Source organism: Panthera leo, chromosome B1 (assembly GCF_018350215.1).
Source record: "Panthera leo isolate Ple1 chromosome B1, P.leo_Ple1_pat1.1, whole genome shotgun sequence".
NCBI classification, from domain to species: domain Eukaryota; kingdom Metazoa; phylum Chordata; class Mammalia; order Carnivora; family Felidae; genus Panthera; species Panthera leo.
Window position 1 is genome coordinate 166,834,754 of NC_056682.1, and position 27,297 is coordinate 166,862,050.

General features: G+C 34.7%; 1 long non-coding RNA gene across 2 annotated transcripts in view; it reads left to right on the plus strand.

Moving 5' to 3' along the window:
- Positions 1-3,390, plus strand: part of LOC122217171 — a 61,959-nt gene extending 58,569 nt beyond the window's left edge. For both annotated transcript variants that reach the window (XR_006201331.1, XR_006201330.1), the window contains exon 3: positions 3,103-3,390. This is a non-coding gene — a long non-coding RNA (uncharacterized LOC122217171). The remainder of the gene's footprint in view (positions 1-3,102) is intronic.
- Positions 3,391-27,297: the final 23,907 nt, after the last annotated feature.

Here is a 27,297-nt window from a genome sequence, read left to right on the forward strand (position 1 = left end):
AGAAGGTGGTCCAGTTTCATTATTTTATACATAGCTGTCCAGTTTTCCCAGCACCATTGATTAAAGAGACTGTCTTTTCCCTTTTGCATATTCTTGTCTCCTTTGTCATAGATTAATTGACATATTGACTGTATAATGTGGGTTGATTCCTGAGCTCTCTATTCTGGTGCATTGACCTATGTCTTATTTTTGTGCCACCACCATACTATTTTGATTAGTACAGTTTTGTCATATATCTCAAAATCTGGAATTGTTCTTCTTTTGCAAGATCGCTTTGGCTATTAGGGGTCTTTTGTGGTTCCATGCAAATTTTAGGATTATTTGTTCTAGTGCTGTGAAAAATGCTGCTGGTATTTTGATAGGAATTTCATTAAATGTGTAGATTGCTTTGAGTGGTATGGAAATTTTAACAATATTAGTTCTCCTAATCCATAAGCATGGAATATATTTCCATTGTTCATGTCTTCTTCAATTTCTTTCATTGGTGTTTTATAGTTTTCAGAGTACAGATTTTTCACTTCCTTGGTTAAGCTTATTCCTAGGCATTTTATTCTTTTTGGTACAATTGGAAGTGGGACTAGTTTCATAATTTCTCTTTCTTCTACTTCATTATTAGTGTATAGAAACACTACTGATTTCTGGGTATTTATGTTGTGTTCTACCACTTTACTGAATCCATTTATTACTTCTGGTTTGTTTTTTTTTGGTGGAGATTTTGTTTTCTAAATATAATGTCATATGCAAATAGTGATGAGATCTTGCCATTTGAGACAACATGTTTGGACCTAGAGATTATTATGCTAAGTGCAATAAGTCATACTGAGAAAGAAAAATACCATATGATTTCACTTATATGTGAAATCTAAAACAAATAAACAAATAAATGAATAAACAAAAAGCAGAATCAACCAGACCTATAAATTCCTTCTGGTTGCCAGAGGGAAGGGAGGTGGGAAAAGGGCAAAATGGGTGAAGAGGAGTGGAAGATACAGATTTCCAGCCATGGAATGAATAAGTCATGGAAATAAAAGGCACAACATAGGGAATATAGTCAATATTTTAACAGCATTGTATAGTACCAAATGGTAATTACACTTGTGGTGAGCAGAACACAATGTATAGAGATGTTGTACATTTGAAACTAATGCAGCATTGTATGTTAACTATACTCAAATGATTTTTTTTAATGATGTGGCCAAAGAACATAAAAAGACAATTCAAAAACATACAAGTGTCAAACTTACAGAGTATTGAACCTGACTAATAATGAAATAAAGGATAATTTAAATGGAAAAAAAATTATCCTTTGTATTTTATTTGTTTATTTGTATGTTTTTAAAGTGTACTGCAAAAATAAAATTATATAGAAAAGGATTGCTATGGTCTTATGGGATATATTTAGAATGGGAATCCTTGCTCTCCAATATTCCATTCACTCTTGGACAGCACTATCCAGTAGACCTTTCTGGTAATACTATTGGTAATATCTACATCTGCATTTTTTTCCCAAAAATGTTTATGCATTTTTGAGAGAGAGAGATTGAAAGAGAGACAGAAAGAGAGCAAGGCAGGGGCAGAGAGAGAGGGAGAGAGAGAATCCCAAGCCGGCTCCACACTGTCAGCACAGAACCTGATGTGGGACTTGATCTCATGAACCGTGAGATCATGACCTGAGCTGAAGTCAGACGCTTTATTTACCAACTGAGCCACCCGGGCACCCCTTCTGCATTGTTTGATACAGGAGCCAGTAACCACATGTGGTCATTGAACAGTGATATATAGCTTACTGTGACTAAGAAATAAATTTAATCATATTTAAATTTAACTATTTAGTCTAATTTGTAGAAGTCAAATGTTTTTAGTGGCTACCATATTAGACAATGTCATTCTATAATATCAGTACCAATGAGGGGCGCCCGGGTGGCTCAGTCGGTTAAGCATCTGACTTCGGCTCAGGTCATGATCTCATGCTTCGTGAGTTCAAGCCCCATATCAGGGCTCTGACAGCTCAGAGTCTCTAGCCTGCTTCAGATTCTGTGTCCTCCTCTGTCTTGGCCCCTCCCCCATTCACACTCTGTCTCACTCTCTCTCAAAAATAAACAAACATTAAAAAAATTTATAATATCAGTACCAGTGAAAAATAAACTCTGATTTTTTTTTTTTTTTTGAGAAAGAGAGAGAGAAACCACAGGTTGTTAGAGGGAGAGAGAATCAAGCAGGTTCAAGGGCCCATGCGGCGCTTGATCTCATAACCCTTAGATCTTGAGCCAAAATCAAGAGTTGGATGCTTAATTGACTGAGCCAACCAGGTGTCCCAGAAACATTAAAGATCTATATTTGACCTTATAGATGTCATTTTTGAATTAAGTGTTTTGAACTAGAGACTTTCTCCTTTAGTGTTCTGTGTTATGTCCTATATCCTTCCTTCTGCTGGTACTAAAATGTATATGCAATATTGTATAAGAACAATGGAAGAGCATTCTGAAGAGAATAGAGAAATTTGGGGAAAGCGCTCTTATATATGGCTTTCAAGCACTCAGTTTTTACTTTTTCTAGTCTGAAATCACATCTGGCTCTTTTCTTTTCAAAAGAATTATCTTCCAAATGATACAACCTATGTTTTCATTCCCATTAAATATGTGTGTACATATTTTTGAGCATGTGGTATAAGAAAAAGTAAAAAAAAAAAAAAAAAGGATGATTACCTTAAATTTGTTCTAATACCTGGTTTTTAACTTTAACCTTAGTACTATAGATGTAGATGTAAAATTTTAAAAAATAGTGATGATAGTGATAAATCCTTTGATCAATGTTCTCCTCACCCAATGCTCAGTATTGAGCTTTATGATTTTTTATGATCATAAAGTATTCTGGTGATTTTAAAGTCAGCAATAAGTAATATCTGACATGTATATAGACATTCTGTTATTATGTTCAATTATTTTTATCAATTTCTTAGGAAACTAGACACAATAGTTCTCTTTCCCTATCTGTAAGTTTCTTTGATAGATACCGAATGACACAGAAAGAATACAAGTATTCAGTTACGCTTGGCTATTTGTATTTGGATCTTTGTGCATCTGTTGACTTTTATTTTTTCAGCCCATGGCAAGGACTTAAGAGTGCTCATCCTGAGATATTGGAAGAAGATACAGCCTAGCCACTCTTCTGATTCTTCATTTATCTCTGCCTCTTCATCATGCTTGTAAACAGCCAAAACTGCATGCCTATTTTTGGATTTTCCCCAATGAGATGTGTGTGCCTGTTGGATTTTGAACATCTTCTTAATCTTGGATTCAAGTTGGACACTGCCACTCTCATTTCCTCTTCCACATCAATTTTTGCAGAATACATCCTGTTTGTCACAGCATCTTATACTTTCATTATAGTTCTGAAATAAATACTATATAAACTTCTTAAAAATATAATAATATGTATTAGAAGGGGATTACATACCCTTGAATATTAGGTGCAGTTCACCAGGGAAAACAAACAAACAAAACACATAGGACTAAGGCATTTTAGGGTGAGGAAGTGTAACATTTTAATTAACTTCTTAGTTACTGAAAAGTTATTAGCTTGTTTATTTTTCTATAAATTTTTACATTTTAATTTTTTGCATAAATTTATTCCCTTCAAATATACTCATAAATTGACAAGGATTAAATTTTTTATATTATTCATTTATCATAAAATCTCTGCTATGTCTGCAGCTGAATTTATTCTGAACTTTGTTCATTTACATTTTCTTTTTTCCTTTATTAATGATTCCCAAGATTTATGCATCATCTTAAGCATTTCAAAGAACCATTCTTCTTTTTTATATTTTTGCTGTCTTCTATTCCCTTTTATATATCATTGATTTACTCACACAAATATTCCTCAAAAGTTTTTTAGGCTTTCTAACGTTCTTCCAATCCTACTATTTCAGAAGAATTTGTTCCATTTATGCATTCCTCACTACCACAGGAGGGAAAAATCCTGACTCAGTAATAAATGTCCTCTTAACCACATCACCCACTATAAATACCGTTATTTTTTTAAATCCCTTCAAACTAAAACTCTTAAACACATTTATCTGTGCTATAATCACCATTTTGTCTTCTCCCATGTTGTCTGAGGCCCACTCCAGTAAGAATTTTGGCCCCATTAGTACAATGAGATATACTTTGCCAGTGTCAATAATGATATTTTTATTACTATATTCAAGGTCAAGTTTCAGTTTGCAATTTATTTGCCTATAGATAGAAAATGATGCAATTTCTCATTAAAAAATGTTTTTAGTTTTTTTAATTGAGACATATTTGACATATAATAATTAATATTTAATGATAACTAATAATAATTATAATCTTCCTAACTTACAGCTTTGATTTATGTAATGAGTTCAAATGGCTGTAATATACTTTCATGTTTTTAATGAATTGATCACTTCTTTTTTTTTTAAATGTGAGCCTTTTTATTTTATTTTATTTTTATTTTATTTATTTTTTATTTTTTTTAATGTTTATTTATTTTTGAGACAGAGAGAGACAAAGCATGAACGGGGGAGGTCAGAGAGAGGGAGACACAGAATTTGAAACAGGCTCCAGGCTCTGAGCCGTCAGCTCAGTGCCCGACGCGGGGCTCGAACTCACGGACCGCGAGAGCATGACCTGGGCCGAAGTCGGCCGCTTAACCGACTGAGCCACCCAGGCGCCCCTGAATTGATCACTTCTTTATTTTATATGGTTAAATAACCAAATAGTTCATAATGTGGTATGAAAAAAAATGGAAGTAAATTGTATAAATATCACCAGAAGATCAATATATGATAATTAATTCCCTTGAACATATTTCCATTATAAGTTTTTAAAATACATTTCTATTAAAAATAAACTTTATTATTATTATTATTATTATCATTATTTTACATCTAACATTATTGAGGTGCATTCTTAACTTGGCTTCTCAGATGCCACTCTGAGTCCTCTACCAATACTACCCCACCCTCTTAGCTTGCTTGTTTCCCCATCTGTTCTATAAGGGATTTTATATATATATATATTTTTTTTAATATATTTTATATATATGTGTGTGTGTGTGTGTGTGTGTGTGTGTGTGTGTGTATTCCCTTCTATCTAAGGGATACTTAAAATGATCCTATTGGGTCTCATGGCTGTACATGTCATCTGTGTGGTGATTGCCTGTATCTTTCTCCTTAAAATCAGGATTGCCTATTCAGTATTTTCACTTGATTATCCAACAATCTTCTATTCAACACATCTTAAATCAAGCTGATCTTCTCTAGCCCTTGTCCCAACTTGTTTTCTGTAAAGGCTTTGTAATCTCAGTGCACTTTTCCATGCTTCATCCAGATGCTCAGGACAAAACAAAACAAAACCAAAAAACAACAAAACAAAAAACAAGTAAAAACATCATTCACGTTATCCAAATCTAAGGGCTTGAATATAGAAAAAATAGCTTATCAAATTAGTTCCACTAGGTTTCAAAATGCAGATTAACTGGGGCGCCTGAGTGGCTCAGTCTGTTTCAGTCGGTTAAGTGTCTGACTTCAGCTCAGGTCATGATCTCACGTTTTGTGGGTTTGAGCCTCGCATCGGGCTCTGGGCTGACAGCTCCGTGCCTGGAGCCTGCTTCAGATTCTGTGTCTCCCCCCCTCTCTCTGTTTCTCTCCTGCTCACGCTCTCTCTCAAAAATAAATAAAAACATTTAAAAAATGTCTTTTAAAGGCAAATTGCTTCTTGTAGTTTGGAAAAAAATAACTTTCTATAGTACAAACTTAGCAAAATATTTAACCTAAAAAATAATATCCTGTATTACAATATGTATGTTTTATACATTGAAAAGTTCTGGGACTTTCTAGGTTCGCAGGATGACATGAGGGACTTTTCCGTTGGCAATGCTGCAGGAATTATGTTTTCCCAAACACAGCAGGATTTGGACTATTTTCAGATAACTGTAAATGCAAGCTTGTCTTCCATGTGTAAACAGAGATAGCCTATATACTAATATCAATAAGTACTATCTAAAATGCTTTATACTGTCTGAGCTCAGGAAAACAACTATAACTTGACAATTTAGTAGAACTTATTATAGCATACTTTTTCCTTTAAAATTATCATAAGCAAAGCCAACAAGTCAACAATATTAAAAGGATCTAATGGAATCTATAAAGTACCTATAAAATACTGATTTCTGTATTATTTATAACCTGTAATTCTGGCTATGTCTATGTAATTTAAAATGATTACATGAAACAGGCAGATATGGGAAATCACTGGATCCCAAATAATTGTTTCTTTTTTTCCCCAGGTTATTATGTTTCTAATGGAGATGAAAAGTGTTAAGTATTAAAAGTAGAAGTATTGGGGTGCCTGGGTGGCTCAGTCGGTTCAGAGTCCGACTTTGGCTCAGGTCATGATCTCGCAGTTTGTGAGTTCAAGCCCTGCGTCAGGCTCTGTGCTGACAGCTCAGAGCCTGAGGCCTGCTTTGAATTCTGTGTCTCCCTCTCTCTGCCCCTTCCACGCTCATGCTCTGTCTCTTTGTTTCTCTCAAAGATGAATAAACGTAAAAAAAAGTTAAAAGTAAAAGTATTAAGGAGGCATCATTTCATATATGTGAAATTTGCGGCAAAATATAAAACTGGCTAGAATTCTAATTTTCCAAAATCTTTAACACTAATGTAATAATTTAACAAAATTTTATAATTCTTTAATTGAAAGATGTTTATGAAATCAAATTGAAAACTTTAAATATCCACTCCCAGCCTTTTTGCTGCAGTTTTGTGGTGCACAATCTCTAAAATGGTTCCAAATAATCCCCAACTCCTGGTTTTCATGTCCTTGTAAATGTTCTCCCCCTTGCTTGTGAGCTGGTCCTACTGATTCACTCTATTCGCATCTAATGAGTAGAGTAAGTAATGGGATATTATTTCTGGGATGAGGCTACAAAGTAATCTGACTTCCTGTCTCTCTCTCTCCCTTCTCACACGTTCTCACCCTGATGAAAAAGAAAAAAAAAAAAAAAAAAGCCAACCGACTTTCTAGCTGAGCTGTGGACAGGCTGGCACGGAAGGGAACTGATGCTGTTAGGACCCAGTGAGCATGGTTCTGCCAACAGTTCTGCTTGGAAATGAGATTCCATGTAAGACCTCAAACCCGATGATTGCAGTCTTGGAACAGACCTTGAGACAAAGCTCAACGTGCCTAGATTACTGACCCGGAGAAACTGTGAGAAACGGATCATAAATGTTTGGTTTAAGCCACTAATTTGGGGGAGGGTGATTTGTTACATAACAATAGATAACTAGTATAAATCCCAACAGAAATAATAGTTCCATATCTGTGGTTAATTCATTAATTCAAGATAAGTACCTTTGTGACATTCTGGATGGTGTAGTCTTACTATAACTCACTTGTATTTGTTCCAAGGCACATAGTTCATGATCAGTAGACACTACTGATACTCACTAAAGCCAAAAAGCGGATGTTATTTAGACTTGAGATAAAGAGGGACTAAATTTTACCTTCTGTTAGGCAACAATTGTTCTGAAATGTAATGTTCACGTATGATGTTTAAAGTGCTGAGTCAGCATATATATTTAAGTACTGGCATTAATTATGAGAGTGGGCTAGTATGAAGTTTTTAAAGGAACAGGATACTAGTAAGCAAAAATTGGCTAGGGATGAAATTGCATTGTGTTTGGAGTGGATTTAACAAGTGTCTCTGTAACTAGAAATTTTGTTTTCTTTTCCTAGTGTATTTTAGGATTGTATGGTTTATTAAACACACACAAAGGAGAGAGGAGGGAATCAGATGTGCTTTTCAGAATACATTATTACAGGATAATAACAACTAGTGTGTTCAGTGCCATTTTCCCTTGTGACTTGGTTTATCAAAAATCAACTAATCATTATGACTGCAATGTGATATAAATACAAACTACTTTGTAGAAACTGAGGAATCCGTTTCTTCTTTAAGGTACGCCTTAACCCCATAATCAAAGCAGATACATTTCATGACCTGTAGTTCTTCCTTCTGTGAGTTTATCCACATTTAAATTTTCATATTTAAGTTCTAAGTGTCTTGTGTGTGCCATATATTTATTTTGTGACTTTCTGTGTCTGGAACAAATCTTCTCTTCCTAACTTACAGCTTTGGTTTACGTAATGAGTTCAAATGGCTGTTACCTACTTTCATGTTTTTAATGATTTCATCACTTCTTACTTCCATATGGTTAAATAACCAAATAGCTCATAATGTGGTGTGAAAAAATGGATGTAAATTGTATAAATATCATCAGAACACCAATATAAGATCATTAAGTCTCTAGCATATATCTCCATTGTAAGTTTTTAAAATATCTTTATATTTCAAAAAATACACTTAGTGTTATGAATTTCATCAGTATCAGTTAAATTTATACTTTTAGATGTACAATAAATGTATCATCTTTTCCAGAATTCCCTTTTTAGTTCCACAGATGAGAATGTAAACCTAAAGGACCAGGGCTGATGCGTTGCTAAAGATAGGAATTGAACTCATTTCACCTGCTCCCAATTCAGTGCATCCTATGCATGGCTTTCATTGTACCTCTTATTATATATCTGCTCCAGTAAGTCTCGGTAATTAAGAACCCAGTCACATGTTTAATAGAAAATCATATAAGGGACTGAGGAAAGTAACGCTTGCCAAGTGTTTCTCAACATACTTACATGAAAAGGTATGTACTCATACAGCTTGAAATTACCTTTGAAAAGGAATTACGGGACATTAACTATATGCCAGAGCATGTCCTAAGCACTTTGCATGGTTAACTATGTAATCCTCACAACAATCCTCTGAAATACATAACAAATGTTGTGCACAGTTTGCAGATGACAGATAATTTATATAACTTGCCAGTGTTTATCAGTTATTATACGGCAGACATATACTTTGAGCCTGGAATCTGGCTCCAAAACCATGACTTTGATCCTCATACTGTATTTCTCTTTCTTGAGCATACTAATTTTAGGGCAACTCATATGACAGCCTGAATAACTTAAGGGTCAAAGATGTCAATGTTGTCATTTGTTTATTTTCTTTTACTACGTTTGCTTATGTGCCAACATAATATGTGTTATGTGTTATAACCCAACAACTGAGAATTGCTCTAAATTTGCTGAATTATAGGCTTAAAATTCTGTACTTTTTATGATTATTGTGCTTTTATTCAAATTTAAGGCATCTTGAAATTGAACAAGAAAAACACTATGAATATATTTTATAAACACAGTTTGGAAAATTAGTCTAAAATTACCCTCTGTTTTAATCTTTCTGGGTGCTTGATTAAAACAATATGATTTGGGAGTTTTCCCTGTTAGGAAACAGTCCTAATTTGAAGCAGCTACAGTGAATGTACATGGGAAACATGGGATTTTATATTTCTTCTTGATAAATACAACTTCCTACTCAGCATGTATAACATATTTTTATTTTTCTTTATTTTATTTTCTATTTTTTAATGTTTATTTATTTTGAGAGAAAGAGCAAGAACATGAGCGTGGGGAGGGGCAGAGAGAGAGAGGGAAAGAGAGAGAATCCCAAGCAGGCTCTGTGCTGACAGGGATCCTAGATGTGGGATCACTCTAACCAACCATGAATGACCTGACCAGAAATCAAGAGTCAGACGCTTAACTCACTTAACTGGCTGAGCCACCCTAGCACCCCTTTAAAATGTTACTTAGTGTATCGGCTCTGTGCTGACAGTGTAGAACCTGCTTGAGATTCTCTCTCTCTCTCTCTCTCTCTCTCTCTCTCTCTCTCTCTGCCCCTCCTCTGCTTGTTCTCTCTCTGTCTCTCTCTCCCTCTCTCTCTGTCAAAAGAAATAAATACTTTTTTAAAAAACGTTGCTTGATGCAAACAGTTCTTATGCCTAATGACTGTTAAGTTTGAAGACTTTTCATTTAAGTTTGTAAAGCAGAGAACTTCATCTTTTAAAATATTAATGCCAAATTAAAAAGAAACCATATTTAGATGGCTAAGGAGGGAATATTTTCAGTGAAATCTGGGTTGGATTCTTCTTAGACTAAAATATTTCATATAGAATGGGACTGCTGGTGAAAGCCTAATGTGAACACATGGCATTTAATTTCCATGAAACTTTCAGGAGTCTGAGTAAAATGTGGCTATGAATAAAATAATAAAATATAAGTGGAATGGCATGACAATAGTGCCCTTTTGGGATTCGGGCACCAGCAGTGGAAGGGGCTGTTCCAAGAGCATCTGTCTCTTTGGCAGAATTCAAAGGCAGCTGCTCTGGTTACTTTCATAATGCTCCCGAGATTTCCATTTTATTACAGAAATGATGTCTGCCCTCTGTTGCTAGACCTGAGTCATTTGCATTTGTCCTACCTGTGATGCTGGGTTATTTGTTTAATTGCTTTTGATGGGAAAAGAAAACACTTCCCAAGGAAAGCCCACTGAAAAGCTTTAGCAAGCCCTTATAATTTAAACCTGCTTTGCCTGCGTATATCCTTCTTGTAAATCTCATCCTTATTTGTATTCCCAATGTGATGGATGACAACAGTTGCAAGCTCATAATATCCCTGTTCTTATCATGTCATGGTTTCTTGTAAATGCTGTCCTTTTCTTAGGTGACCTATTATCTCTCTCTCTGCTGTTCAATTATTTTCTTGTAAAGGACTGATAAGGTAAATATATGCCTGCTATTTTTCTTTCCAAGAGCAGTTGGTCCTCTTAACAAATATTTAGGAACTCAGGACTTTCTTATCATACCAAAATGGAAGTCTTACTAATATGTTACCTCTAAAAGTGAGTAAAAATCTGTGTACATGCACCTTAAATATTTATACACTGGTGTGCATGCAAACTGGAGTAAATCTGGCTGGACTGCTATTTTGTCATTTTTTAGCGTCTGATCTTGGACAACATATTTAGGATTTCTGAGTATTCATCTGTAAAATATTGAGATAACACATATCTCAAGATACAATATACATATATATATATTAAAATTACTACAAAGAGAAGTTATGTGCATTATTTTTCTGACATTCACTGTATTCCTGAGGACACTAAAGAAGTACAACCAACTATGAGGTGATAGATATAACATCTAAATGGTGTCTTTTAGGAGCCCTAGGCTGGCTCAGTCAGGAAAGCATGTGACTCTTGACCTCAGGGTCCTGAGTTCAAGCCCCACATTGGGCATGGAGCCTACTTAAAAAAATAAATAAATAAAAGTAAAAAAAATAAATGGTGTGTCTTTGAGAGCATATTTTCTATCAAAATATCTCAGTTATATAAAAAAAAGGAATTGTGGAAAAGTTGTCTCTTAAAAAATTTGTTTTGTTTAGATTCACAATTTTGTGTGTGTGTGACAAAAGGAAAAATACAGGACAGATTACAATTTATAAGTAAAAGTCAATATAACTAGTCAGATTATAGGCAGAACATTACCCAAGAGAGAATACAGAAAGTTAGTTATGGAAATTGAAAGAACAACATGGTACAGAGGTTAAGTAGAATTATGCAGCTGAAACTTAAAAGAAACGTGCAAGATATGTTTGAAAATGAACAGTTGTTATGGCAATTCAGAATGCTGATAAGAGTATGATCAGTGAACTCATTATATTATGTAAATTAAAGGATAATGAATACAAGAAGTTTCTAAAGCTAGTTTGTTTTCAAAAAAATGTAAGAGGTGGTCTTTGGTAGATTATATGAAATGACATCATAAGTGCATAAAATATTCAGAGTATCACATCCCTGTAATTAGCAATTGTGTTGAGTGTTTTTCATTTGCCATTCCTGATCCATTTTCCACCTTTCTCCTCTCGGTTCTGTGCTCTGGGAACACCGATCTCCATGGCCTAAGTAATTAGAGCTCTCCTGCCCGTTTCCAGTTGGGTTTAGGAATAGGGTTTGGCAGGTTTTCAGAGGACGGGAGACAGTGAGGTCAGAACATGTTGTTTACCCATGTTGTGGGTTGGTAGTGGTTCCTCTCCTTGACTTCAGCCCTCAACGTCTGTTGAGCTACAATATTTTGAGCATATGCATGCAAAATGGGAGCAGCTATTTGCTCTAGTGCAATCATTGATAGTATCCAATATGTGCTAAATTATTTTAATATATGTATTCCTAGAAACAAATACTACCAAAACAGCTTAACAAGGTAAGTAATAAATAAGAGGATGTTAAGCAGGGAAATGACATAGTTAGATTTTTACTTTAGGAAAATGTTGGCTGGAGACCATCATCATAAAGTGGAAAGACCACAGCTTTTGGATTGAACACACCAGAGTGCAACATTAATTACTTCCTGGGCGGCTTCCACATCTATCAGCCTCAGTTTTCTAATCTGTAAGAAAAAGTTGATAGTCTCACATTTACATAACGTTGTATAGAGATCACTTGAATACGATTTAAGAATGTAATACTAATAGATTGAAAGCATATTTTGGTGCACTGTAAGAAGCCCTATTCCTGAAACTCCTAGGGCCCATTTTACTTAAAATAATTTTAAAGAAATTAAATTGTATGAGTTTATGTCATTTATCTTTTCATTTCTTCCCCATTTTTCCCTTGCAAATTTATTTGAATAATCTTGCATTAGGTATTTATTTGTTTTCTTGTTGACTTTTAATACTACATGAACAGTCAACAACTTTCCTCTAAATGTAACTTGGACCATATAGAGTTTCTTCGAAATATACAATTCAAATTTTAGCTCATTTAACTCATAAACTCATTTAACTCATCCAATTATTTTTTTGTTCTTGATGTTTATAAAGGTAAATAATATTGCAATGACATCTGGATACTAAAAATATAGTAGTAAAGTGGAAGTTTTTTTAAGGCTTCTTCATTTTTTCAGTGACAGAGACAGAGTGTGAGGTGGGGAGGGGCAGAGAGAGAGGGAGACACAGAATTTGAAGCAGGCTCCAGGATCTGAGCTGTCAGCACAGAGCCTGATACAGGGCTCGAACTCACGGACCATGACATCATAACCTAAGCCAAAGTTGGACGCTTACCCAACTGAGCCACCCAGGCACCCCTAAAGTGGAAGTTTTAAAAAGATACTCACCTGTTGCAACAACATTGATGGGCCTAAAGGGTATTATGCTAAGTGAAGTAAGTCAGATAGAGAAAGACAAATACTATGTAATTTCACTTAATGTGGAACCAAAAAAATATAAATAAATAAAACAAATGAATAGACAAACAAAAAGCAAAATCAGACCTACAAATACAGAGACTAGTCATTACCAGAGGGAAGGGGGCTGGGAGTTTGGGCAAAATGGCTAGAGGGGAGTGGGAGGTGTAGCCTTCCAATTATGGAGTGAAGAAAACATGGGAATAAAAGGCACAGCATAAGGAATATAGTCAATGATATTGTAATAGCGTGATATGGTGACAAATCATAGCTACACTTGTGATGAGCATAACACATTGAGTCATCATGTTGAACATCTGAAACTAATGTAACATTGTGCCAACTATACTCAAATAAAAATTTTAAAAATACATATATCAAAACCACAATGAAATATCACCACACACCTGTCAAAATGGCTAAAATTAACAATTCAGGAAACAACAGATTTGTTAGCAAAGATGCAGAGAAAGGGGAACACGTTTGCACTATTAGTGGGAATGCAAACTACTGCAGCCACTGTGGAAAACAGTAGGGAGGTCCCTCAAAAGTTAAAAACAGAACTACCCTACAATCCAGCAATTGCACTATAGGTATTGATCCAAAGAATACAAAAATACTGATTCAAAGGGGCACATGCATCCCATTGTTTCTAGCAGCACTTAACAATAGCCAAATTATGGAAAGAGCCACAATGTCCATCAACTGATGAATGGATAAAGAAGATGAGGTGTATATACATAATGGAATATTACTTGGTGATCAAAAAAGAATCTTGCCATTTTCAACAACATAGATGGAACTAAGTGTATTATGCTAAGTGAAATAAGGCGTTCAGAGAAAGACAAATATCATATGATATCACTCATATGTGGAATTTAAGAATGAACAAAATGGGGTGCCTGGGTGCTTAGTTAAGTGTCCGACTTCAGCTAAGGTCATGATCTTACAGTTGGTGGGTTTGGGTCCTGCATCAGGCTCGTGCTGACAGCTCGGAGCCTGGAGCCTGCTTCTGATTCTCTGTCTCTCTCTCTCTCTCTCTGCCCCTCCCCCACTCATGCTGTTTCTCGCTGTCTCAAAAATAAACGTAAAAAATATTAAAAAAAAAAAAGGATGAACAAAATGAACATGGGGTAATGAACAAAATGTACATAGGGGAAGGGAAGGAAAAATAAGATGAAAACAGAAAGGGAAACAAACCATAATGCCATAATGGTTTGGGGAGGTGGGTGGCAACAAACCATTGCTGGAGGGGAGGTGGGTGGGGGATGGGCTAAATGAGTGATGGGCATTAAGTAGGGCACTTGTTAGGATAAGCACTGGGTGTTATATGTAAGCAAAGAATCACTGAGTTCTACTCCTGAAACCAATTTACATGGTATGTTAACCTACAAATAAATTGAAAAAAAAATATTTATCTAAGAATAGTGCTGGAGAAATATATTATGTGACCAGTATTTTATTCTAGGTGGACTATTCTTCCTATGCTCCTCACTCAATTCTCTTCTGTAGACTCTCTTATCTTTCCTTTCCTCTATCTTTTTTTCTGTCCACTTTTACTTTTCACATTCAGACTGATCTCATCAATTGTCATGGCCCCAGTTATCATGCACACACACACACACACACATACACACACACAGATGTCTCCATCCAATAGTCAGATACACACAGATGTGTATCCATTTGATGGTCAGATATATATATATATATATATATATATATATATATATATATATTGTGTGTGTGTGTGTGTGTGTGTGTGTAGCCATCTCTTTCCTGATTCATAGACCTATCAGTCGGCCTAACCAGTATCTCCACTTGATGGTCCTTAGGAACCTCAAAAATTCAGCACATGTAAAACTGAACTTACTATACCTGAATTTATTATATTGTGAATAGAGGCACTTTCACTTTACTGTCAAGCAAAATTCCAGTCTTCTTTCTTGATGTGTCCCTCTCATTTTTCCCATAGCCTCTAAAGCACTCCACTCATCCAATCCTCCCATCCAAATATCTTTTTCAACCTGTCCCCTCTCTTATCTGTCTCCCATCTCACCTAACATGGCAACTGTAATGATTTATTTTATTTTTATTTATTTATTTTTCAATATATGAAATTTACTGTCAAATTGATTTCCATACAACACCCAGTGCTCATCCCAAAAGGTGCCCTCCTCAATACCCATCACCCACCCTCCCCTCCCTCCCACCCCCCATCAACCCTCAGTTTGTTCTCAGTTTTTAAGAGTCTCTTATGCTTTGGCTCTCTCCCACTCTAACCTCTTTTTTTTTCCTTCCCCTCCCCCAGGGGTTTCTGTTAAGTTTCTCAGGACCCACATAAGAGTGAAAACATATGGTATCTGTCTTTCTCTGTATGACATACTTCACTTAGCATAACACTCTCCAGTTCCATCCACGTTGCTACAAAGGGCCATACTGCATTCTTTCTCATTGCCACGTAGTACTCCATTGTGTATATAAACCACAATTTCTTTATCCATTCATCAGTTGATGGACATTTAGGCTCTTTCCATAATTTGGCTATTGTTGAAAGTGCTGCTATAAACATTGGGGTACAAGTGCCCCTATACATCAGTACTCCTGTATCCCTCGGGTAAATTCCTAGCAGTGCTATTGCTGGGTCATAGGGTAGGTCCATTTTTAATTTTTTGAGGAACCTCCACACTGTTTTCCAGAGTGGCTGCACCAGTTTGCATTCCCACCAACAGTGCAAGAGGGTTCCTGCTTCTCCAGATCCTCTCCAGCATCTATAGTCTCCTGATTTGTTCATTTTGGCCACTCTGACTGGCGTGAGGTGGTATCTGAGTGTGGTTTTGATTTGTATTTCCCTGATGAGGAGCAACGTTGAGTATCTTTTCATGTGCCTGTTGGCCATCCGGATGTCTTCTTTAGAGAAGTGTCTATTCATGTTTGCCCATTTCTTCACTGGATTATTTGTTTTTCGGGTGTGGAGTTTGGTGAGCTCTTTATAGATTTTGGATACTAGCCCTTTGTCCGATATGTCATTTCCAAATATCTTTTCCCATTCCGTTGGTTGCCTTTTAGGCAACCATTCCGTTGGTTGCCTCTCTGCCCTTCCTACCCTCTTCCGTGGGCCTCTCGTCTGCGCTTGGCTCTGGAGACTCCGTTCTGCTAGTCTTCTGGCGGTTTTCTGAGTTATTTAGGCAGGTGTAGGTGGAATCTGAGTGATCAGCAGGACGCAGTGAGGCCAGTGTCCTCCTACGCAGCCATCTTCCCAGGGTCCTCTTGGCAACTGTAATGATTTAGATCACAACCACGTCTTCCTTGGACTAATGCTTTAACTTACTAATGACCCTCCCTTTTCTGAGTGGTGTCGATGTCCACATATTCTCTATGCAGTGGTCTATGTTTGGTGTTTTTTTATTTTTTTAATTGCTGTTTGTTTTGAAGTTAAAAGGAAGTCACTATTAGATTTTAAAAACTACTCTGACATTTGTATAGAAAAAGATTTGGTCAAAAGTTTTGCCTGAACTGCTTTCCAGTGAGTCTCAGCATAAGAGATACCACAAAGCTGTTGCAAGGTGGGATGAGGTGATAGCAAAAGAGTCTGAGCCTGTGACGTACCCAGTCCTTCCTTCCTGATCATTCAGGATGGTTCTGGATTTATCTGCTTCTTATAGCACAGTTTAAATTTTATAGAAAGAAAGATGAAACAGTGTTTGAGAGTAATTATTATAAAAATTTTCCAAATAAAGATGTTTCTTTATTGCAAACTCAATACAAATATTTTTACTATAGAGTATCCTGATAAATAAATCCCTAAAAACATGTCCATCCCCCAGAGTCCAATATTCCTCTGGAAATAATTTTTGCTCTCAGTAGAATGTAGTTTACTCATTTGTCTGTGTTGGGCTTTTTCTCTGTCTTCTGATGAGTTAGGTCTAGCAGACACAGACACAAGTCAACTTCTCAATCAAATTAAACAATTAAAAAATAAAATAACTTACTAAATGTGTAATGGATAACATGAAGAGGAAAAGATTAATTTTTTTGTGCAAACATACACTCAAAATAGGAGCAATTGATTTTGTAGCTAAACCCCTACAGGTAGTCCAAGTGAGCTCATTTTTTATACTTTTTTCCTTTTACAAAATCAGAAATGCCTTCTTTTTTGTTTGGATGTTTATATGCTGGTATTGTGGGTGTGAATAGCTTCAGGCTAGAAGTACTGGCTATTGATTATACTAAATTGGTTGGGCTTTAGAATGTTGCATACACCATTAGTTCACTTTTGCTAGTTCTCACTGCTGAAAAGCCTTTTGATTCTTATGTGTTTTCCCTGACTCATGTTCCAAAAGCAGACAATAGGAATACTTGCACCTTTGTCCCCCGGAATCAGTGACCTGTCTCTTAACTGCATTCTTTTAGACTGAATCTGTAAGAGCTGGCTGCATTACCATTTCAGACATCCACAACCAAATCAATTAAGGACAGCACTCAAGATGAAATCCTTTTGCCACCTCAGCTCAACTTTGAAACATTAAGTATTTGTCCTGTTGCTTGAACTACATAGATTCAGAGTCACCTTCTGCTAATATTAGCCGGTTTCCAAAAGAATTTTCTCATTTGTAGTATCTTCATATCCATCCTGACCTTCAATCTCTCCATCTTTTACTAGGGCAGAAAATTTGGCAAGCAGAAAGATTCCCAAAGATACCATCCTCTGTGGCCTGTATTAATTCTGAGATCTGTTCCTTTCAATACCAGAGTGAATGTATCTCGTTACTACGGCAACCATCTGCTTTCAGTTAAGTTATTTCTACTATCTCTGATTTTCATTAGAGATTCTATTTTATTAATTCTTTGCTAAATTAAGCCTGCCATATTTAGCATATCCCCAACCTGAGTCCTCATTTCTTTAACCTCCTACTTTCTGTTTTTAAGCAATTCTAAATCCAGTTTTACCCAAGTAACTCAAGAAGATTTTAAACAATCAGTAGCATTTTCCAAAAGGCCGAAAGTACTGTTCAATGACACAGAAATATATGATACTTGGATTATAAAACAAAAACAAAAAAGATAGAGTCAGTGTAATATTGGAAATGAACATGCTCAAACTATGTCATACCTGACTTCATTAAGTATTTACTACTATCTCCTGCCCTAATTTTAGAGTAACATTGGCTGCTTCTCTATGTTATATGACTGGATTTATTGGTTACTTATTGATTGACTAGTGGCTGAAATTTCCAGACGGTTTCTCAGAGAGAAAATGTAAAGATGCTTCATGGGAAGTACAAAGTAGGAGTTATCCAAGCAAAAATAGTGAATAATAAATTATGTCCAATGAAAATATTCAATGATGGAAATGAGTTATAATTTAAAAATATAGACAAACAATCATGGATGCCAACTGCTTTTCTTTGAATGATCAATGAAGAAAAAGCAAAGGATAATAATCAATGGACTTTAATACATTTAATTTTTTTAAGTTTATTTCTCTTTAGAACTTCCATTTTCTCCAAGGTCAGTATCGATAGACATGAAATTATCAGCAACCTCTCTTTCTCTTCTGTTACCACAAATGAACATGACTTTTAGTAGCAAGAGGTTGTTATTTAATGATTAGAAATCAAAATTTCCAATTTTTATTTGAATGCTTTTAAAAATTACTCAGTAAACATGTATTAGGAGGGCAGGGAATAAGGTGTAACGGAGTCACACGAGAGCTGGATAAAATCCTTTATTTAAAAGTTTGATATTTTGCCCATCATTGATTATTTTGCATTTAATTTGATTTTTAAAAACATTGCATTAAAACATTTGTCTTAAATACTAATTATTTGTTAAACTGTGAATTCTGCACCTGAAGTGAATGCCTCATCATCTCACCCTAACTACAGTCCTGTTTGTGAGTAAGATTCCTTGAGAGATTTGATTTATTCACTTGTGATATTTAAAGTATTGTTGTTTATTTAAAAAGGTAAAAAAAAGATTTATGATTCTATGAAAAGATGATTTTTTTAAAGGTGATTTTCATTCCACAGTCAAGAATATCAAGTTGTTTCTAATACGTCATTGCCGCTTTTCTTCTGATGACTTCTTTGGAAACATGAAATCATTAGAGCAAGTAGATAAGAAAAAAAATCATTTTATGTAAAAGTTGGATTTTTTTTTCTATCCCATGCATTTTCTTAAAGAAAAACATACAGATGGATTTTTATCTAGGATGGACTTTGCAGAATGAATGAAAGCCTAGATTTAAGTCAATTCTGTTATATTAGTCTCAGGTGTTTTACAAAAGAAATACAGCCTCAAAAATGATTTACTCTAATTAAGCTTATAATATTTTGTAGTGTTCTCTTCATTTTAAAAAGGAGATCTCCAGATTTATTTGCATATTTAACTGACTTTCCCAAAAAAGAAGGAATAAAAATAAGGTAGAGCTTGATATACAGTTAATTACGTGTTGGATTTGCTATTCTGCTAGAGCTACAGAGGGGGAAAGAGAAGGAAAAAAAAAAACATTTTTCGTAAATACTCTCTTAGATTTGAAGCTTTATATTTGTGCCTAGAAATAATAATTATTGAAATACTATAATGCCCCTGTTGTATTTTAGGAGTCTAAATACAATATGATTTAATATTAATATTAGTTCATACATTGCTCTCACTGGGTAATTCCTATGTACATTGGTACATCTGTAACATTTTTAATTCTTGGATATATGTATTAAAATATTTTACATTTACAGCTAGAAATATGCCATGGGCAAAAGTCAATGAGAAAGAAACAATTAAATTGAATAAAAGATCATGGAATTCTGTTTCTCTGAGGCAGTGTTTGGGATATTTGACTTAATAAGTAGTAGGAAATCACTTAAGTAAATTATGTAAGTGAAAGCAAGTTTCTACAGCATCTGATTCTCATAGTTATATAAAATTACATGCTTCTGTGCTTTTCTTCAATGTTAATGCAACTAGAAGAAATTAGCTCTCTATGACTGTACTTCACAGCATGGTGTGCTACAGGAAATAATGCCAAATACATGACTAGCAGTATTAATGACTAAAATTAGGCATATACTAACAATCACAGTATGAATAAGTATATCTACATTTTAATGGACGAGGATCATTGAAGATAGCAGTGGGAAGAGGTGAAAAATTCATTTCACAAATTCAAGACAAATGCAGTCTTCACTGAGGACCTTAGTAACAACTGAACAGACTTTGCTGTGTGTGTGTGTGTGTGTGTGTGTGTGTGTGTGTGTGTGTGTGTCTGGATTTTCCTAGAGGACAGCAATAAAAGTAGTTACCTGATTACATCAATTTACGAAATCCCTGAGGAGAAATCCTTCACACAAAATAAGTCTTGCATTCAGAAAACTTTACTATATATTCATTGATGAGCTAAGTGGCGACAGCTGTCACACCACCTCCTGCCATTTACAAGTTGAATTTGCACCTCAGCAGAACCAACGATCACTGTAAGATTAGTAACCTGGGAGTTTCTCGCAATAGTTAAACCCTCAGAATATTAATACCCAATTTCCACAACTGTCTTCTGTCATCATTTTTTGGCACTGTTTTAAACAAAATCCACAGTAGGTACCATGTCATATAGGAGAGAAAGAGAAAATATTAATAAAGTTCATTCATCTTTGTAATTATCATTTTTCAGGGGATATATTCAGCCAACCCTTCAGACTCACTTCAAATAAACCACAGTCTTTCTCAATCCACCAGAAAATATATGTTGTCTATGAGGTGGAACTCAAAAAGATTAGAACTTTGTTTCTTGTGGGTATTTTTATTTAACAAGTATTAACCAAGGGCTTATTACAAGCCTTTATGTGAAAATATTTATAGAAACCTTGAGAAAACATCTGGGGGAATATGTGAAAAGTTTACAGGCAGGAGGATTTATTTATTTTGATCTACCTATCACTGCACATACAAACACACATAGAAACATACATAGAAACAGACAGAAAAATCCACACACATATGCATATTGATACCTTGCACTTTCTGTGTTACTTTACTATTAAAAAAAACTCCTCATTACTGTGTCATACATCTGACTTCACAGTCTAGTTTTACTCACTTTCTGGGGTATCTGTTTTCTATTTCAAAAGAAGGGACAGAATTTCTAGCCACAGTTTGAGCTCTTCAACGGGATTGTGGCCTAATTTTGGGCACAGCTGAGAGGTAAGTACTAACAGAGAGATGTAAGTAAAAAGGGAATAAAACAGAAAAAGTTTCCCTTCTCTATGCCATAGTAGTGTAGCTAAAATAACTTTCCTGTCAGCAGTAAGTTGTTTAAAATACAGTAGAGGGGAGCCTGGGTGGCCCAGTCGGTTAAGCCTCTGACGTTAGCTCAGGTCATGATCTCATGGTTTGTGAGTTTGTGAGTTCGAGCTCCTCATCAGGCCAACTGCTCTCATCACAGAGTCGGCTTCAAATCCTCTGTCTCCCTCTCTCTCTGCCCTTGCCCCTCTCAAAAACAAACGTTTTAAAAAATTAAAGAAATTAAAATAAAGAGAAATAAAATCTAACATATAATGTTAACAGTATATAAAATATCTACTAAAAAATAATAAGTTGTCAATATGATGAAAGCTTTAAAAGTTTATGAGGAACAGAAAAAAATTTTTTTGAAAAATGGCAGAATGTCATAAGTGATGTAGTAAATACATTGAGTATAATTCTGTAAATTTATTGCAATCTCAATAACAAAGATATTTTTATTTATGTTTTCCAAAATTAGTATGGTGGAATACATTTGTGAGATAAACCTCAAAGTCTGTGAAAATGATGAAGTGCTTTCTCAAATATTAAAACATATTCTATATGATGATAAACAAAATACAGTCATTTTACTATCAAGATATATTATCAGATTAGTAAATTAACATAAAGTCTAGAGTCAAGACCAAATGCATGTAGAAATATAACAAGTGAGGCATTTTTTAATAATATCTACATCATATTAATATTAAAAATATATCCTTGCCTCATTTTAGGAAGTACTAAATACTGCTGGATTTAAATTATTAATATAAAAAAATATTTTTATATTAATATGTTCTACATATGTTCTACAATATGAAACAGGTAGTCTATATATATATATATATATATATCACTATATATACATATAATATTAGTGAGAAGAGGGACACAAGAAGTAGAAAACATAAACAAAAATACAGGTATGTGTTCTACATAAAAGGTGATATACTACTAAAATTACTAAACAAGTTCAATTTAAATGACAAACAATAACAACTACAAAACTCAAAATTTGAATGGCTACATATTTCATAGAACTCTAAATTGTACTAAAGATTAGTAAGGTTTTAATAAACTTTTCATTGATACATTCACTAGGATCTTTTCAAACTTTAATTTCCCACAACAGTTGACGTGGTGAGAACATCCTACCTCATGATATGCCCCTCTATCTTCCCAACACTCTGCATCTTTGACACTTTTCTAATAAATAATTTGTCCTTTTTCTTTTGTCACATCTTAGTCTTCTTTGTTCCTATTTTTCATTCAAACTTTTTATATGTATGTATGTATGTATGTTTCAAGTTTTATTTAAATTCCAATTAATTAACATATAGTGTAATATTAGTTTCAGGAGTAGAATGTAGTGATTCATCGCAGTAAGTGCTTTCCTTAATACCCATCATCCATTTAAGCCATCTGCATGCCCACCTCCTTCCAGTAACCCTCAGTTTGTTCTCTATAGTTAAGAGTCTGTTTTATGGTTTGCCTCTCTTCCTCCCCCACCATGTTTATCTGTTTCATTTCTTAAATTCCACATATGAGTGAAATGATATACACACATACGTACACACACACCACCTCTTTACCCACTCATCAGTTGATGGACATTTCATAACTTGGCCATTGTCAATGATGTTGCTATCAACATCAGGGTGCGTGTGTCCCTTTGGATAAGTATATTTTTATCCTTTGGATAAATACCTAGTAGTGCAATTGCTGAGTTGTAGGGTAGTTATATTTTTAACTTTTGAGGAAACTTCATACTATTTTATAGACTGGCTGCACCATTTTGCATTCCCACTAACAGTGTAAGAGGGATGCCCTTTCTCTGCATCCTCCCCAACACATGTTTCCTGTCCTGTTGATTTTAGCCATTTGACGGTGTGAGGTGATATATCATTATAGTTTTGATTTGTGTTTCCCCAATAGCCAGTAATGTTGAACATCTTTTCATGTGTCTGTTAGCTATCTGTATGTCTTCTCTGGAAAAATGTCTATTCATGTCTTCTGCCCGTTTCTTAACTGGGTTATTTGTTTTTTGGGTGTTGAATTTTTTAAGTTCTTTATAGGCTTTGGATATTAGCTCTTTACCACATATGTCACTTGCAAATATCTTCTCCCATTCTGAAGGATGTTTTTTAGTTTTGTTGATTGTTTCAAAAAAATTCAACAGAAATCATCCAAAAATTTTTAAATTGATTTTCCACAAGAGTTCAACATAAAATGCCCAACCTAAAATACCCAAACTTGGCAACTATTCTACTTCCGTAACTTTCTAGCCACCTTTCTTATTGATGTTATTTCTTTGCTCTAGACTCACTAGTGAGAGTCAGTTACATATTTCCAACTATAAGTTCTCAATAGCTAGCTCAAAATTCTTTATTCTGAAAAGACTGACCCTTAAATTTCATGACTTATATTCTTAGTCTTTCCTCTGTGATACTACAATGCTTGGGACATATTTTTAATATATTCTTGAATATATTCTTGAATATATTCTTGAAAATGATCTGTGTCTACATCTATCTCAAAATTATGCACAATGACTTTCTGGAAGAAATCCACCTCCCCTTTTTTGGTCCTGAACACAGGCTTAAATTACACTAAGTCATTAATTAATTGTTTGAACAGAAATAACTCCCTAGTGAAGTTATTTCCCTAGTGAAATAATATGAGTGGATGACAGTCGTTCACAGACAATATAACTTCCTATGTTAAAATTATTTCCCTAGTGAGTAATATCACTAGATGGCAGTCATTCAGAGACAGCATAACCTCCTATGTTTATTTCACTAAAAGAAAACCTAAAATGGGATTTTACCTATGAATCTGGTTCTTTGACATTTTAAAAGTAGACGTGCCTTCCCAATAAATCATAATGCAAGAATTTAAATTCATACAAAGGAATTTAATATCCAGAACCATGAAATGTAAACAAAGAATATTTTCTTGCTAAAAAACTACTTTTTATTGGATTCTGTATAGAATTTAGTAATTCATCACTTGCACACAAAACCCAGTGCTCATCACTAAATTCTATACCAGAAACCAATATTACAACACATGTTAACAAATTGAAATTTAAATAAAATTTTGGAGGAAAAAAAAAGAAACTAAAAACCACCACCAACAGCTATATTTTTTAGTGCAGGAACTAACAATTGAGTTCCTCTCTGAACATATAACTTTAATAGAAAATGAATTTTGATTGTTGAAGAAGTACTGTTTCAGTGATTTACTTTCAAGGTTTGTAATAATTATTATCAGTAGGGCATCACAAACATCTGAGAAGGTAGCAAGGAAGAAATAGGTTTGCACACTGAATGCTTAAAAATGAATGCACCATGAAGAATCCAACCCTTAAAAAATACTGGCTGTCATCTGTTCTGTTGAAAACCTTGAAGAAGTCAAAGCAGTTGCTGTTAATCTGCCAAATTCCACTTTCCTTTCCCTGGCTTTTCCTGGGTAAGATGAGAGAACAGACAGTGCGGAGACATCTTCACTGGACCAAAGACTGTAATGTTAAGAAATTGGTGAAAAACAGAGGAATAATAGTGCCTAATACTCTGCTTTGCTAGTCACATGTGCCAGATGTAATGGCCCATTAGCTACCAAATAAAATTATTCCCAAATGGAGATATGTGTCATTTATAATGTGGAATTATATAATAAAGTAAGTACTCAAGCAATAAGAGCAATCAGCTGGAGAATTGCTTGCAGGACCTATTGAAGGGTAGTCAAAATATGAAATAACAGAAAAAGGAAAGGAAAAGATCGGCACAAAATATTCTTTGTCACCAATATTTTGGGGCATTCTGATCAATGTATTTATGTATTTATTTATGTATTTATGTATTTTTCTAGTACCTTTTACACAGACAAAAATAAGTCATAAAAATATGAAGTGATTCCTTTACATTTTGGGTTTAATATTCAATCATCTTTATAACTTTATTAGCCATTACAGTCAAATAAGTGATTGATGAACATTTGAGCAAGTAAAAATCAGAGTCAGCATTCTGAAGAGTAGTTACATTCCCAGACATGATAATATAGTCAAATAAGAAGAAAAAAAATTGTTCATATATCTACATGAACAATTCCTTAGCATATGAACTGTTGAGGGATTGAAAAGCAAAGTCAGGTAAACTTGACTACATTCATTGTCATAGCATCTTGGAGTTATCTTTTACTTATAAATCAGCAATTCAGGAATGATGGGGGATAAGGTTTCTGTAAACCATACTCTAGCAGAATTTCATCAGGCAATTGGGCTACCAAATAGAATATTATGCACAAATATTTCAAGACAATTAATGGAGAAAGCAATTATAACATAAGCAGAATCTTTATATAGTTTTTATTAATAAAGGAATACAACTTTGGTAGAAATCCAAGATGTGCTGGATTCATTGGGATATTTATACAGTTGTAGTCAAAGAATATAACAATTTTTAATTTCATAAGTGAAAAGTTTCATCTGATACACATTAAAGAAGGAAGTGCCCAGAAAATTAGTAGTGGTATGGTAAATGTAAGATCCAAATTTTTTCACTAGAAAAAAAAATCTGTAAAAATAATATTGTTGAATCTACTTAGAAAGTAAAATAAATTGAGACACAGAAAATTTAACTCTTTCATCTCAAAGAGCTTCTCTATAAATGTGATTAAGGGGGCGCCTGGGTGGCGCAGTCGGTTAAGCGTCCGACTTCAGCCAGGTCACGATCTCGCGGTCTGTGAGTTCGAGCCCCGCGTCGGGCTCTGGGCTGATGGCTCGGAGCCTGGAGCCTGTTTCCAATTCTGTGTGTCTCCCTCTCTCTCTGCCCCTCCCCCGTTCATGCTCTGTCTCTCTCTGTCCCAAAAATAAATAAAAAAATGTTGAAAAAAAAAAAATTTAAATGTGATTAAGATTATTGAAACAATGGTCTCATGCTAAGTGGGTACATACACATTTACCTGACAAAGTAATAGCATTTAATATTGTGCAAAGCACCCTTTTAAACAATGGGAACTCAAAGATGAATAAAATCGAATTCTTTTCTCACAGAGCAAAAGTAGAGTTAAACCCATATATTGTCAGGTTACTGTATCTACCTTGGAAATATGTGCATGTATATGTAAATCTTAAAGATGAAAGCTATTCATTTCCTATTTAATGAATAAAAGAACCTATAAGTACCACATATATGCCCGAGAATTTCTGAAGAAGCTCAATAACGTAGATAGAAAGTACACTTCAGCACTGCTTTTCATATCCCTGCTGATGTAGTAAAACCAACAAAAGCTTCAACAGTAGAGGGTAGCAGTAGACAGGTAGGTGACCAGGAAGAAACTATCATGGGTCTAATATATGCTGCAGGAGGGGAATTAGTGGGAATTGCTGTTCTTGAGAGATTCAGGGCACACAGAGAGGGCTTTGAAGTCCATCTGCACAAAATTGTTTTAAGTTTTATGCTGATTCTATCTTCTATAAGTAGATAGTGAGGTGTCTAGAGAGACATATGATAGATTTGGTTTTGTCAGACTTTATTTCTATCACTTCATTCTCATTCTGAATTTCTAGGTGTAGTCAATTTTTTTTTTTATTATACAGACCAATGGAGGGGAGAATTTGCATAGACACAGCAAATTCAAGAAATATAAGCTTTTTTATACTTAGCTTTAGTATGATTTTTTTCCAGCCCTAAGCTGAAAATTTCTTAATTTTATTTATCTTAGATGATTTTCAAATGATTTGACATTCACTGAAAACACACACATCATCTGTGGTAGCCATGAAGCCTCCTGGGATGCAGGAGGAAACCAGTTGTTGATATTTGGAGTATCCTATATATTGATTTTTAAAGCAG